Source organism: Neovison vison, chromosome 3 (assembly GCF_020171115.1).
Source record: "Neovison vison isolate M4711 chromosome 3, ASM_NN_V1, whole genome shotgun sequence".
In the NCBI taxonomy this organism is placed as follows: Eukaryota; Metazoa; Chordata; class Mammalia; order Carnivora; family Mustelidae; genus Neogale; species Neogale vison.
Genome location: NC_058093.1, coordinates 110,489,941 through 110,504,987, shown reverse-complemented (window position 1 = coordinate 110,504,987; position 15,047 = coordinate 110,489,941). Strand labels below are relative to the sequence as shown.

Below are 15,047 nucleotides of genomic sequence, written 5' to 3'. Positions count from 1 at the left end.
TTGTTCCTGATCTCAACGGGAAGGCTGCAAGCTTTTTCCCATTGAGGATGATATTTGCTGTGGGTCTTTCATAGATAGATTTGATGAGGTTCAGGAATGTTCCCTCTATCCCTATACTTTGAAGCGTTTTAATCAGGAACGGATGTTGGATTTTGTCAAATGCTTTTTCTGCATCAATTGAGAGGACCATGTGGTTCTTCTCTCTTCTCCTATTAATTTGTTGTATCACATTGATTGATTTACGAATGTTGAACCATCCTTGTAGCCCAGGGATGAATCCCACCTGATCATGGTGGATAATCTTTTTAATGTGTTGTTGGATCCTGTTGGCTAGGATCTTGTTGAGAATCTTAGCATCCATATTCATCAGTGATATTGGTCTGAAATTCTCCTTTTTGGTATGGTCCTTGCCTGGTTTGGGGATCAGGGTAATGCTGGCTTCATAGAAAGAGTCTGGAAGTTTTCCTTCTGCTTCAATTTTTTGAAACAGCTTCAGGAGAATAGGTGTTATTTCTTCTTGGAAGGTTTGGTAGAATTCCCCAGGGAATCCGTCAGGTCCTGGGCTCTTGTTTTTTGGGAGATTTTTGATCACTGCTTCAATCTCGTTATTAGATATCGGTCTATTCAGGTTGTTGATTTCTTCCTGGTTCAATTTTGGTAGTTTATATTTTTCCAGGAATGCATCCATTTCATCAAGGTTGCTAAGCTTATTGGCATATAACTGTTCGTAGTAACTTCTGATGATTGTTTCTACTTCCTTGGTGTTAGTTGTGATCTCTCCCCTTTCATTCATAATTTTATGAATTTGGGATTTCTCTCTTTTCTTTTGGATTAGTGTAGCCAGTGGCTTATCGATCTTATTGATTCTTTCAAAAAACCAGCTTCTAGTTTCATTGATACGTTCTACTGTATCTCTGGTTTCTCCCTCATTGATCTCAGCTCTAATCTTGATGATTTCCCTTCTTATGTGTGGAGTTGGTTTGATTTGTTGTTGATCTTCCAGTTCTTTAAGGTGTAGAGACAGCTGGTGTGTTCTGGATTTTTCAATTTTTTTGAGCAAGGCTTGGATGGCTATATATTTTCCCCTTAGGACCGCCTTTGCTGTATCCCATAGGTTTTGGACCGAAGTGTCTTCATTCTCATTGGTTTCCATGAATTGTTTCAGTTCTTCTTTGATCTCCTGGTTGATCCAAGCATTCTTAAGCAAGGTGGTCTTTAGCTTCCAGGTGTTTGAGTTCCTTCGGAACTTTTCCTTGTGATTGAGCTCCAGTTTCAAAGCATTGTGATCTGAGAATATGCAGGGAATAATCTCAGTCTTTTGGTATCGGCTGAGTCCTGATTTGTGACCCAGTATGTGGTCTATTCTGGAGAAGGTTCCGTGTGCACTTGAGAAGAATGAGTATTCTGCTGTTTTAGGGTGGAATGTTCTGTATATATCTATGAGGTCCATCTGGTCCAATGTGTCGTTCAATGCTCTTGTTTCTTTATTGATTTTCTGCTTCGATGATCTGTCTAATTCTGAAAGAGGCGTGTTAAGATCACCTACGATTAGTGTATTCATATCAATATGACTCTTTATCTTGATTAACAGTTTTCTTAAGTAATTGGCTGCTCCCATATTGGGAGCATAGATATTTACAATTGTTAGATCATCTTGGTGGATAGTCCCTTTAAGGATTATGTAGTGTCCTTCTGTATCTCTGACTACAGTCTTTAGTTTGAAGTCTAATTTATCTGATATGAGAATCGCTACCCCAGCCTTCTTTTGAGTCCCATTGGCATGAAAGATGCTTCTCCACCCCTTCACTTTCAGTCTGCGTGTATCTTTAGGTTCAAAATGGGTCTCTTGTAGACAGCATATGGATGGGTCCTGTCGTTTTATCCAATCTGCAACCCTGTGCCGTTTTATGGGTGCATTGAGGCCATTCACATTGAGAGTGATTATTGATAGATACGTTTTTATTGACATCGAGTTACCTTTGAAGTCTTTCTTTCTGTAGACTGTCTCTATATTTCTGTTCAATGCTATTCTTGGGATTTTTCCTCTTTTATAGAACCCCCCTTAATATTTCCTGCAGTATCGGCTTGGTGGTTGCATAGTCTTTTAAGTCTTGCCGGTCTTGGAAACTCTTTATCTCTCCATCCATTTTGAATGTCAGTCTTGCTGGATAAAGTATTCTTGGCTGCATGTTCTTCTCATTTAGTGCCCTGAATATATCTTGCCAGCCTCTTCTGGCTTGCCAGGTCTCTGTGGACAGGTCTGACGTTATTCTGATGGGCTTCCCTCTGTAAGTAAGGAGCCTCTTTGCCCTGGCAGCTTTCAAGAGATTATACCTACAATTATAATTTCTCAATTTGACTATCAGGTGTCGTGATGTTTTTTTGGAGTGTATAATCTTGGGTGGAGACCGTTCAGCCTCTAGTACATGAACGCTGGTTTCATTCGCGAGATTCGGAAAGTTTTCATGAAGGACTTGTTCCACGACATCTTCTAGACTTCTTTCTTTCTCCTCCCCTTCAGGAATTCCAATAATTCTGACGTTGGAACGCTTCATGGCATCACTTATTTCCCTAATTCTGCTTTCGTGGGATCTAAGCTGTTTGTTCCAGGCTTCCTCCTGATCCTTTCTCTCTATCTGTTTGTCTTCCAGATCACTAATTCTATCTTCTGTCTCAGTTACCCTAGCTTTGAGAGAGTTTAGATTGGATTGGAACTCATTGAGAGCATTGTGGACCTCCTCCCTGGTAGCTTTAAGCTCCGCCCTAACATTGTGAACATCCTGTCTGGTCGCTTTCAGTTCGGCTCTAATCAATTCTGTTTGGTCATCCATGGCTTTCTCCAACCTAGCTATTGCCTGGATAATTGTTAGCCTGAATTCTCTTTCCGACATATTGTCTATGTTGATAGCCGTTAGCTCTGTTGTGGAAGGTCCATCCTCTGTATTTTTCTTCTGTTGGGCATTCCTCCTCCTAGTCATTTTGGTGGGAGAAGACTGAACAGATGTAGCTGGATGTATCAACTCTGGTGCAGTCAAGGTGCACCCTGGAACACTTCCTGATCTCCGTCTCAGAAGCCTCAGTCTGGGTGCAGAAGCTGAATAAATTCCCCCTTGGATGCTGGCAGTGCAGGTTCCAAGTTAAAGACCCTGGGGGCGCAGGATCTTTTGCTCGTCCCCAAAGCCAAGGCAGTGGCGGCTGTCTGGGAGCTCCTGACCGCCAGAGAGGTTCCAAGCAGCGATCGCACACTGAGATTTTGCCGCTGGCCGGGGCTGGGAGTGCCCGGCTTGCGCGCACCTCTTTTCAGAGGCGGCTGTGGGTCGGGCGCGCGTCTGGGGCACTGAGAACGGGGCGCTGGTCCGTAAGCCGCAGGCTGGGCTTTTGCGCGCCTCTGTCCGGGGAAGAGTTTCGCGGGCGCGAGGCTTAGACTTTGAAACAATGGCCCGGGTCTAGAAGCGCCCCAGGGCCTTAGAAACCCAGGAGAGCTGGAGCGACGTGCAAGCGCATCTCAAGCTTTGTGGTAGGGCTAGCGCGCGTTCTGCAGACCGGCTCCCATCCCCTCACAGGAGCCGGAACCCCGCGCTCTGGGGCACGCTGGCGGCTTAGGGACCAGGAGCCGGTTTCTCCGCTGCACTCTCTCTGCTTCCGCGCCGGGGAGGCCGTCTGGGACCGGGGACTCAAGCCCCTGTCCCTAGCCGCCCCGATTCCCACAGTTTGCCCCCGCGATCCTTTGCTCTTTTGGAGTGCTTTCAACCAGTCTCCGAGTTAATGCTGGTCCCCAGACGCAGGGCACTCTCGCTCGTATCGGGGTATTACTTTCCCACCGGTCGCCTCTGGTGGCTCCCTCCCCCTTTTGTTTATCTTCCGATCTCAGTCCGCTGTTCCCATTCCGCTTTACCTGCTCACTGGCGTCTTCTGCCCCTGTAGAGATCCAGACGTGTATAATTCTGATCTCAGGCTGATTTCATGGGTGATCAGAGTTCTTTGGTAGGTAATCAGCTCACTTTGGGGTACCAGCTGAAAAGACGCCTCTTCCTAGTACCCCGCCATCTTGTCCCCCCTCAAGACTTGTAAATTTTACTATTAGGTCACGGGGTGTGGACCTACTCTTATTGATTTTGTGGGGTTTCTCTGCACCTCCTGGATTTTGATGCTTGTTTCCTTTGCCACATTAGGGAAATTCTCCCCAATAATTCTCTCCAATATACCTTCTGCTCCCCTCTCTCTTTCTATTTCTACTGGAATCCCAATTATTCTAATGTTGTTTCATCTTATGGTGTCTTGAATTCTCCCTTCGTGGTCCAGTTGCTGTTTGTCCCTTTTTTGCTCAACTTCTTTATTCTCTGTCATTTGGTCTTCTATATCGCTAATTCTTTCTTCTGCCCCATTTATCCTAGCAGTGAGAGCCTCCATTTTTTATTGTACCTCATTAATAGCTTTTTTGATTTCAACTTGGTTAGATTTTAGTTCTTTTATTTATCCAGAAATGGCTTTTATATCTCCAGAGAGGGTTTCTCTAATATCTTCCATGTCTTTTTGGAACCCATCTAGAATCTTGAGAATTGTCTTTAGAACACTAGATCTGACATAGTACCAATGTCTGTATTTATTAAGTCCCTAGCCTTCGGTACTGCCTCTTGTTCTTTTTTCTGTCGTGAGTTTTTCCACCTTGACATTTTGCCCAGATAAGAGTATATGAAGGAGCAAATAAAGTACTAAAAGGGTGGGAAAGACACCAGGAAAATGCACTTTAACCAAATCAGAAGAGACCCCAAATCTTGGGGGTGAGAGGGGATAAAACGAAGTTCAGGAAAAAAAAATTAAAAGAAGAAAACAAATAAAGAAAAAAAAATATAAAAAAGAAAATTATTTTTATATATTAGACTGGTGACTGGAACAGGGTCAACCACTTAATTTTGGGAGTATTTTGGTCTCTTAGAAGAAGCTACTTCCTAAAATTTTAAGGAATGAAAAATGTATATAAGGGTAAACAAAATGAAGGGATGGAATATGCCTATAAAGATGAAAAAAAATTTTTTTTAATTTCTAAGTAAGGAGTTTATACAGTAAGTTGATTGGGAGAATAAAGAAAAAGAAAGTGGAGAGAATTTGCTCTTGCTGGAGACTACAACAACCCAGTGTTAGATTTAGGTTTTATTTTGATCTATTAGAAGTTGTACCCCAAATTTTTTAGAAGAAAAAACCCTATGTGTGTACAAAAATTAAAGTTAAATACAAGGAAGGCTAAAATATGACTATAATAATGAAGGTTCAAAAAAGATTATTATTTTTTTTAATGAAAGGTATTGTTAAGATAATATGGTTTAAAAATGTTAAAAAGAAAAGGGTAAAAGGTAAAAAAAAATTAGCAGAAAAGAAATAAAATTTTAAAAAAAAATTAACTGCAAGACTAAAGAATCATGGGGAGAAAGCCATGAGTTCCATACTACGCTTTCTCCTCCTCTGGAATTCCGCTGCTCTCCTTGGTAAGTGAACTTGATCTTGGCTGGATTTCTTGTTGATCTTCTGGGGGAGGGGCCTGTTGTAGTGATTCTCAAGTGTCTTTGCCCCAGGCAGAATTGCACCATTCTTACCAGAGGCCAGGCTAAGTAATCCACTCGGATTCGCTTTCGGGAGCTTTTGTTCTCTGAACGCTTTCTATAGAGTTCCAGAGGATGGGAATGAAAATGACAGCCTCCCAATCTCCAGCCGAAGGAGCCAAAAGCTCGGGGCCCCACTCCTCAGTGTGCCCTCAGAGAAAAGCGCTCAATCACTCCTGTCTCCAGTTGCACTCTGAGCTCACTCAGCTTGTGACCGGTTCAAGGTAACCCTGAGCTGAGAGCTTACTCCTCGGCTCTGTGTCTGTAGCCGGCTTCCCCACTCTAATACCTGTGCACTCTGCGACACTCAGACACTGCCAATCTTTCTGTGACCCTGTGGGACCTGGGCCATGCTGACCCCGTGTGGGCTTCACCCCAGTTTAGCCTATGGAGCTATGTCCTTCAGTGGAATAGACTTTTAAAATTTCTGATTTTGTGCTCCATTGCTCCGCCACTTGCTGGGAACTGCCCCTCCCCCCCACACTCTATCTTCCTGTCACTTTGGATTCACTTCTCTGCTGGTCCTGCTTTTCAGAAAGTGGTCAATTTTCTACTTCTAGAATTGCTGTTCTTCTTCTCTTCAATCTTCCATTGGATTTGTAGGTGTTTGCAATGGTTTGATAAGCTATCGAGCTGATCTCCCGCTACCTGATGTAGTCTCAACCTGCTGCTTCTCTGCCATATTGACTCCTCCCTCAGAATAATATCCTTCTAACAAAGAAGTTTCATCTGTGAAACGGTCAGTATCATTTATGTTGTATTACAGTATCAACAGTTTTTAAGTTCTTTCTCCTAACACATGTTCATTGTTTGTTTAATTGGGACTCTTGTTCACAACATTTTCACTAGAGCTCTAGGCTGAAAGAATTCCCACAATCTGGGAAACCTCTGTTGGGATTGGGTGGATAATAGATACAACAAGTTTTATACTAGCCTATTGGATAATTGTTCTCCTACTCTCAACACTTTTGCTGCCAGACGTATAAAATTTTATTTTCCTCACACTAAACAATTCTGACAGACTATCTGGTGTTAATGCAGACCACAGGTTAGTAGTTCAGTCCCACAAGACTGCCTTCCACTTCAGATACCAATTGTGAATTCAGAATATCTGTATTTCTGACTAACATGCTATAGATAAGGGGTTCCCACACCTTCCCCTCCTTGGATTTGATGATTTTTTAGCATGGCTCACAGAATTCAAGGAAAGAGTTTACTTACTATCACGAGTTAGTTTTAAGGAATATTAAAAAGGATACAAATGAACAACCAGTTGAAGAATTTCACTGGCAAGGATCCTGAGTGCAGAAACTTTTTGTCCTTAAGAGTTTGGGGTATGCCACACTCCCAGAATGTTTACCAACCTACAAACTTTCAGAACTCTGAACCCCATCATTAAAAACATAGGCATGATTAAGTCATAGATGATTAGTGATTAACTCAGTCTCTATCCTCTTTTTCTTGACCCCAGTTCTCCAATTCATTCAATGGGATGAAGGTCAAATGGCATAAATCTCTGATGGCCCATGCCATTATATATATATATATATAGAGAGAGAGAGAGAGAGAGACAGAGAGAGAGAGACCAATTGACCCCAATTCTTGACCCCAATTCTCTAATCACATGGTTGATACTTCTGACAACATGCTCCCCTTCTGAAACTATGGAAGTACCCACCAAGAGTTCCCTCATTAACATAAAAGAGTCCTCTCATTAACATAAATTCAGGTATAGTTGAAAGGACTCATTATGAAAAACAAAAGATGTTCCTATCATCTCTATCACTCAAGAAGTTACAAGGATTTTAGAAGCTTGGGCCTAGTAACTGGGGTCAGATTATAGATACAGATAGAGTACAGATAAAATTGTACAGATATCCTCTCTCTCTGTCTCTGTCTCTGTCTCTCTCTCTCTCTCTCTCTCTCTCTCTATATATATATATATATAATGGCATGGGCCATCAGAGATTTATGCCATTTGACCTTCATCCCATTGAATGAAGCAACTAGTATGATGATGCTTAACTTTGAAGGACTGGAGTAAACATTCTAAGTCTAAAAAGAGGTACATTGAAATATAAGAACTTTTTATATTAATAGATGGGTCATGTCTATTCAGTATTATTTATTGAGGTAAATAGTTATTATACTTTTATATTATTTTTTAGTATCCAATCAAGATACTGAATCTTGAATTTCATTCCACTTGATCTGGTACACTGGATTAAAGGTAGTAGTGGAAAAGAGTGACTAAAATATAAATCTTGAAAAAAGAAAAAAATATTTTGGAGGATTGGACTGAAGGACAAACTGCTCATCCATTCTTCTAGATCAGTGTTTACCATATGGGCTGCACATTAAAATTGCCAGGGGAGTTTTAAAAAATCAGATGTCCTGATCATACCACAAATCAATTAAATCAGAATTTCCTGGAGTGGTACCAGACATAATCATTTTTATTTAAATTCCTCAGGTAATTAGAATGTGCAGCCAAGGTTAAGAAGTACTGTTTTAGATCAATGGTTCTTAAACCTGTGTACATATGGGAATTGTCTGTAGTGTTGTAAAATTTTAGATAGCCAGCAGCCCCTCTTCTAGGCTCTATGTAGTAAAGTTGTACAAAAATAGGTTTCAGTTGAGTATCAGAAACATTTCAAGTATAGAATGGTCCAGAGATAAAAGAAGTTCTTTCTGTAGAAATTAAGGACAGTCTTAGTGACCCATTGGCAAGGGCTCTAGAGAAACATGTTTCAAATGGGCCTAATTACTAGTCCTACTTTCCCTGGTGCTGCTTCCAGCCAGCGATAGGACAAGAATTAGGCACAAACAAGTCAGCTGCAAGAGACTGGGAGCAGGGGACAACAGTCAAAAAGGACTGCTGCCAGGAGCAGCTCCACAGTCTCACTTTTATTAGATAGAAAACAGTAGCCAACAGAAGGATTGATGAAGGTCAAACGTTAATCCCGTCTTGCAGACAAGCAAGAAGGAGGATAAAGTTTATAGTTAAACAAGCACATTCAAAGGACTCATCTAACTAACTACGGGCGCTTTTGGGAAGAGAAAGGAGCGATAATGGATAAGGGAAGCAGGCGGGAAGCAGGCGGTTTTCGTTCCACCCTGAGCTGACCGGGCGTTCCCGGGTGCTGGGTTTCCCTGAAGCAGGCAGCATTCTGCCCTGGGCGGACCGCGCATTCCTGGCTGCCCGGCTTCTGTGAAGGGGCAGCATTCCGCCTTGAGTGAGCCAGGTATCCCCAGCTGCCCAGCCTCCGTGAAGGGGCGGCGTTCCGCCCTGAACAAACCGGGCATCCCCAGCTGCCCAGCTTCACGATTGTATATCATCCTTCTCCCCAAAGACCTGTGCCAGTATATGAATTTCTTAAGGCCATATTTAAATGTGCTTGATAACTAGTAAAATCCTCCAGGGGTTACAGTTTAAGTAACAAATTGTTCCAAGGGGCAGCAGCACCTAGATACTGGTCTGTTTGCCCACCTGTCACTTTCACAAACAAGCATTAGTTGTTGTCCACACCTGGTGAGAAAGCCTGAGTCTCCCAAAAATGAGGTGATGCCAAGGGTAAAGAGCCTCACAGACAGTACTATCCTCCATTAACAGCAACCTCTCTTTCACTGGAGGTATCTTTAGGAGCTGTAAACACCCAAGAGGATATGCCATTATGTGCTCTGCTTCCTGTAGCTCATACGTGTATTTTGTATCTTTAATTATATTACAGGAACTTTTTAAAAAATCATTTTACATATAAAATTTGGTGTCCTCATATCAATCACTGTCACCATTAGGACAAATACATAAATGTTCTGGAGGGGAGCCAAGTTTCTGTCCCACTTGATGATCCTTGAATCTAATAGTAATGTTAATTATACATATTTTAAAAAAATATTGATTTCATTGGCATTACCTAAATATCTTCTGTCCTTACATGTAAAATAATGGGAGACTAACAAAATGGGTTGAGGGGTGCCTGGGTGGCTCAGTGGGTTAAAGCCTCTGTCTTTGGCTTAGGTCATGATCCCAGGGTCCTGGGATCGAGGGGGCATCAGGCTCTCTGCTCCGTGGGGAGCCTGCTTCCTCCTCTCTCTCTCTCTGCCTGCTTGTGATCTCTGTCTGTCAAATAAATAAATAAAAAATCTTAAAAACAAAAACAAAAAAACAACAACATCAAAATGGGTTGAACTCTAGCTTCCACCACTAACTACCTTTATTATCTTAGTCAACTTCTCTGAGCATTGTTCTCCTATTTGTAAAATGCTGGTGATAGCATTAACAGAGACAGCATACCAAATGTAAAAGTCATTTTCATGATCTGGGTTCAATAGGTATTACATATTTTCATGTCTTGCATATTCCAGTTAAAAACAACTCTGTGTGAGCTATTTATTAAATTATATGTTTTATTTCAGATTGTTAATTCTATGAGGACTATATATATTCACATTTTTATTGTTTGTGTGGCATGCAAATAGTTTTGAAATATTGATCTATATTCTCCACTACATCACCACCCTCTTTTTTTCCCTCCAGTGATTATCTTTTTTATAAGATTTTATTTATTTATTTGAGAGAGAGAGAGAGCCTGAGAGTGGGGTGAGGGACAGAGAGAAGAGCAGACTCCCTGCTAAGCAGGGAGCCAAGTGGGACTCGATCTGAGTCCAGGATCATGACTTCAGCAGAAGGCAGATGCTTAACCGACTGAACCACCCAGGCACTCTCCAGTGATTATCCTTAACCTTACTCAATTGATTTGGTATTCTGCATTCATTAATTATACAGAATTCTGTGTCAAATTGTTGGGTTGTCAAGTAGGCTTAAACATTACAGAAGAAAATTAGATGTATAAATAACAAACTAAAGCAATCTTTCCTACTACATATGATATCCCGGATGGGTTAGTGAGCAAATCAGAAAGTCATTAGGGTTTATATATTGATGGGCTGCTGAGAAGAGGTACTATGCACTCCTCTTAACCCTAATCAGACTCACATATTATTTACAGACAGGTCTGAAAACACTACTACACCTCTGTATGGTGTAGAAATTGTTGCTTCCACTAGAGAATTGACTTAATATCTTATGCATCTAGAATGGTACTAATTATGTATCAGGCCTGGGAAGTTCAGAAAATAGTTACTCAAGTCATTTACTGATATGCAGTCCAGATGAGAAATCCTGATTGAGAAAGCCTAGTCTAGGTAAATGGAGGTTGAAGCATTTCCCTGTGGCTCCAAGGTGGCTTGAGAGAACCAGAATAATCTCATGTGGCCTCCAGACCTCAGGAGGCTTGATGCTGGAATAAGGAAGGCTTCAGGAATGGTATCTGTAAATTAACAGGTTATTAAAGCTTAATAGAAGTACTATGCATCTCAAGAGACACCATAGTGGATGGATGACAAACAAGGATCACACAATCCCCCAGTTCTCAAGAGCCAGTCCTCTACAAGAAGCCTCCTTACCTCTTAAGGTCTGGAAAGGTAAAAGAAAATCCTTTATGTATTTTGGGTAAGCCCAAAGGGAGGCTGAGATAGAGGTAGTCAAAGTAGAAATTAAAGTTTATACAAAGAGTTATTTTTCTTTGTCAACTTGGATTTTTATTTGTTAAATTGAATTTTGTAGTACTCATAATTGAAGTGTGTCTTTATTATGGCAGTGAATTGAATGGATTAGTGTGAAGGTATAAAGTTATCTTAGAACCAAGTTTCTCAAATAGTTGGTATTTTCCAATAAGAAAATACAATCCAGAAATCTTTATTTCATTTTAAATGTGATAAAATTCTAGAAATATTTTACCCATAAGGAAATTAATATATGGATGCACAATGTTGGTCAATGTTGGGAATATGATATTCATACAATGGAGTTTATTTCATAAATATTAAATTAAAGTCAATTTTATAAAATGTAATATTTTCTTTCAGTTCTTTATTTTTTATACAGAAGATGTAAAATATAGAGACCTAAAGAGAGTTTTAATATTAGAGAAATTATATTTTTGGATTTGAAAATAACTCTGACAATCAATTCCATTAGGACTTTTTAGCTCTCTTCCATAGGAATATAAAAATGAAATAAAAGAGTTTTATTAGTAATTATAGGGATATTAAGCACCATTTGCTATAAATCAAAGCACATTAATGACTAATGTTCAGCAATATCTTCCCTCATGTCATATCTGGAGCAGAACTGATTTAAGTGAAGGTAAAAGTATGAAGTATGTGCAATAATTACTGAACTTATTAGAAAAATAATTCAACAGTTAGGGAATTTAGAACATTATTTCAGATTCTTGTCAACCTCTCCTCCAGTGAGCAGAAGCATTGAATCATTAGTACATTTCTCCATAAAACTGATTAATTTTGATGGACAGAACTAATTTTATGGTTTCCAATTCTGTGACACCTCAAATAAGCTGTTTCCATTAGGAATCTGGATAGCTTGAAGAGTCAGCTTTGTTGTTTTTTCTTTTCTTCCAACAATAAAGTTGAGAACTCTCAAGCTTCACCATCAATTATCACCAAATCACTTTTCATTTACTATTCTCCTGTTTTACTACTTGTTATTCTTGATTCATGAACAGTCTTAATTATTTTTTCAGTTCAAAGCACCCTCCACTGACACCTAACCGTATTTTCTGAATTCATAAAAAAATAATTAATTCACCATTTTTTTTTACAATTTTGTATATATATTATGTGTGGATATATGTATGTGTGTGTGTGTGTGTGTGTGTGTGTATTTGTATGTACATTCACACTGGCCTCACACACACTCATTTATTAATCAAGGACATAACATGGTGATAGAAGAGTGAAGAGCAATACACATTTGGGCTCTGTACCAGCATATTCTAGAACTAACTAGGTATTCAATGATTGTTTTGGATTTGTACTGAAGAGCTCAGAAGGTGTCCTGTGAAAAGAGGTGAATTAGGTTATTTTAGGGATTAAGAAAAATCTTCAGATTGTAAAAAATACATATTTTAAACTACATAAATTTTACTTTGAATAATCTTGGAAATTATTAACTTCTAAAATTTCTTTTTAATGAAATGAACAATAATGAAGTAAATGAAGTGTATTATCTGTGTATATTTTTAACTCATTTTTTAAAACTTATATTTATTTATTTATTTATTTTAAAGATTTTATTTCTTTATTTGACAGAGAGAGATCACAAGTAGGCAGAGAGAGGCAGGCAGAGAGAGAGGGGGAACCAGGCTCTCCACTGAGCAGAGAGCCTGATGTGGGCTTCAATCCCAGGACCATGAGATCATGACCTGAGCCAAAGGCAGTGGCTTATCCCAATGAGCCACCCACACACCCCTCATTTGTTTTTGTTAAACCAAAACAAATAGCTTGTTTGAGGATAAAGTCAGTTCCCATTTGTGTATGCACCAGAAATGTAGTCATGGCTTACTTCCACCTCCACATACAATATGTAAAAACACATAAAACAAGGTAAGAGCCCCAAGGTTAAAGCTAAATCCATTATAATTATAGTGACAGATGCATATATTAAGAAAATGGAAAGATCTCAAATTAAAAGAAAAATCTCATACTTCAAGGAATTAAAAACAGGAAAAACTAGGCCCAAATTTAGCAGAAGGAAGGAAATAATAAAAATCGACGTGCAAATAGATGGGAGAGAGACCAGAAAAGCAATAGAAAAAATCAACATAATTAAGACCTCTTTTTTAAGATAAACAAGATTAACAAATTTATTTTATTTTATTTATTTATTTGACACAGAGAGAGAGATCATAAGTAGGCAGAGAGGCAGGTAGAGAGAGAGGGAGAAATGGGCTCCCTGCCAAGCAAAGAGCCTGACATGGGGCTTGATCCCAGGACGCTGAGACCATGACCTGAGCCGAAGGCAGAGGCTTAATCCTTTGTGCCACCCAGGCACCCCAACAAATTTTTAACTAGATTAATGAATAAAAAGAGAAGGCTTAAATAAAATCATAAATGAAACAGAACACATTGCACTGAATCTACATAAATACATAGAATCATAAGCGACTGCTATGAACAACACATGAACAATTTGGATTAGCTAGAAAAAATGCATACATTCCTATAAACATTCAACCTATTAAGACTGAGTCAGAAAGAAACAGAAAATCTAAATATACCAATAACAAATATAAGGGGATTGAGTCTAAAACCTCTCAGCATAGAAAATTCCAGGACCAAATGGCTTCACTAGTAAATTCAACTAAACATTTAAAGAATAATTCATGTCATTCCTTCTCAAACTCTTCCAAAAAATTGAAGGGAGAGAACACTTCCAAACTCATTTTATGAGGTGAGATGTATAACCTTAAAGTTAAGTAAGAACATTACAAGAAAAGAAAATTCCAGGACAATATCTTTGTTGAATATACATGCAAAAATTCTCCAAAACCTTGAAATTCTCCAAAAAAATTGTCCAAAAATTATCCAAAAAATATTAGCAAACTGAATTCTATAGAACATTAAAAAGATTATACACCATGACCTAGTGGAATTTATCTTTGGAATGCAAGGATGGTTCAATGTACACAAATCAATAAATGAGATACACCACATTCATAAATTGAAAGATAAAAATCATAAGCATTATGATAGATGAAAAAGAAACATTTGACAAAATATAAGACCATGTATCCTCATGAGTATATTAATGTATTTCATTTGTATACTAAACAAATTGGGTATAGAAGAAACATACTTCACCATAATAAAAACTATATATAACAAACTCACAGTTACTATTACACTCAACAGTGGAAATTTGAAAGTGTTTTCCTCTAACAACAAAAATAAGACAAGGATACCCACGCTTGCCATTATTATACAAGCATAGTACTAGAAGTCCTAGCTAACGCAATTTGGTAAGACAAAGAAACAAATGATATCCAAATTAGAAAGGGATAAGTAAAATTGTCATTATTTGCAGATACAATTGTATATATGTGTATATATATACACATATATATATAATATTAAAGACTCTACAACTAGAATATACAATCTTAAAGACTATACAATTTTATATATATATAAAATCTTAAAGACTCCATCAAAAAACTGTTGGAACAAATCAAAGAATTCAGTGAAGTTGTAGGATGTAAAATCAACATCAGTTATGTTTCTGTAAACTAACAATGACACCTCTGGAAAAGAAGTGAAAATCTCATTCACAATAGCATAACAAACAAACAAAAATACCTAGGAATAAATTTAACTATCTACATGGGACCTAGAAGTCAAACTGTAAACTGCTTGTGATTATAGATGACTTTGTTTTTTGGTTTCCTTTTATGCACATATTAACTTTTTTTTTTTTAAGATTTTATTTATTTATTCGACAGAGAGAGATCACAAGTAGGCAGAGAGGCAGGCAGAGAGAGAGGGGGAAGCAGGCTCCCTGCCAAGCAGAGAGCCCAATGCAGGGCT

The 15,047-nt window shown here is 38.9% G+C and overlaps 1 pseudogene; it reads right to left on the bottom strand.

Moving 5' to 3' along the window:
• Positions 1 to 8,936, bottom strand: part of LOC122903540 — a 97,182-nt pseudogene extending 88,246 nt beyond the window's left edge.
• Positions 8,937 to 15,047: the final 6,111 nt, after the last annotated feature.